The following is a 1,168-nucleotide window of genomic DNA, read 5'->3' on the forward strand; positions in this document are numbered from 1 at the left end:
TATATATAATGCATTCAGTTAGCAGCGAGAGAAACACATTGAATGTTTAAATCTTCAATTTTGAACACATTTGTCAGGGTGTAAGTGCAAAGTGACAGCTTCAATAACGAATGTGAAGACATCTGGTGTTGTTCACATCTTCACATCGTCAACAAATGCGCTGAATGAGTCTAGTTATTTACTGTTGAGGGATACAGTTGAATCCTGTTATAACGAGAAGGAGGGGACCGGTGCAAAATGACCGATATAGCAGGATTCTCGTTGTAAAGGATCCAGTAATAAATTCTAGGGAAACTGTAAAGTAGGCCGAATCTATGAGTTTGATGTTCTGTTTATTTCCTTTTACTTTCTCCCCTGATGATGATTTGTTTCAACATGACCTCTAGGTCTTACTCGATCAAAAATCGAATCAGGTTTCATTCTCTAGCGCTAGCGATGTTGACTGACAGCTCGGTGTTGGCGATCAGAAAGAAAGGTCTCTGGGCTAACTCGTTCGCTGTCTTTTCCCCAACCCCACAACACCCTGTGGTGCATTCTGTCTGCTTGCGCACGTCACACATTCGCTCCATCCATCACATTGAAGGAGAAGTGAGAGGCATGGTAGGCCTTGATAATCTAAACTAGGTTTACGTTGACCTATCACGCGATGTGTTCTGCTTGTCTGCGCATGCCACACCCTCCCTACTCATTCGATCCGGCCTTCATTGTGGGCTCTCCCATTCTTTGTATCACTAGATCACCAACAGGTTTTTCAACTGGCGAGGTTTTTCATTATGTATAATTGGCCTATGCACTGTGAACAGCAGCAGCAATATTCCGCTATAACCGACGTGCATGTTTGTCTGATAGCGCTATAGCAGTATTTTATTTACAAAGGTAAAAAAGAGAAAAAAACCCGGGGTTTTCGAATAGTGTCTTTATAACAGACTTCCCGTTTTTTCCGGACTTGTTATTAGTGGACTCCACTGTATTATTCCACTCTTGGATCAAGGCTTGTTTTAACCAAGCAAGAGTCCGGGGCTGACGTGGTCTGGCACAAATAGCACAATCTAAAATGTCCCGCAAGTCCTCAATTGGATTGAAATTTGGTGAAAATGGTCATGGGTGAAGGAGAGGAATGTTGTTAGCTCTTAGAAATTGATTTGTCACAACAGCTTTAGGAGCAGGT

This window comes from Aplysia californica, unplaced genomic scaffold, assembly GCF_000002075.1.
Source record: "Aplysia californica isolate F4 #8 unplaced genomic scaffold, AplCal3.0 scaffold00050, whole genome shotgun sequence".
Classification (NCBI taxonomy): Eukaryota; Metazoa; Mollusca; class Gastropoda; order Aplysiida; family Aplysiidae; genus Aplysia; species Aplysia californica.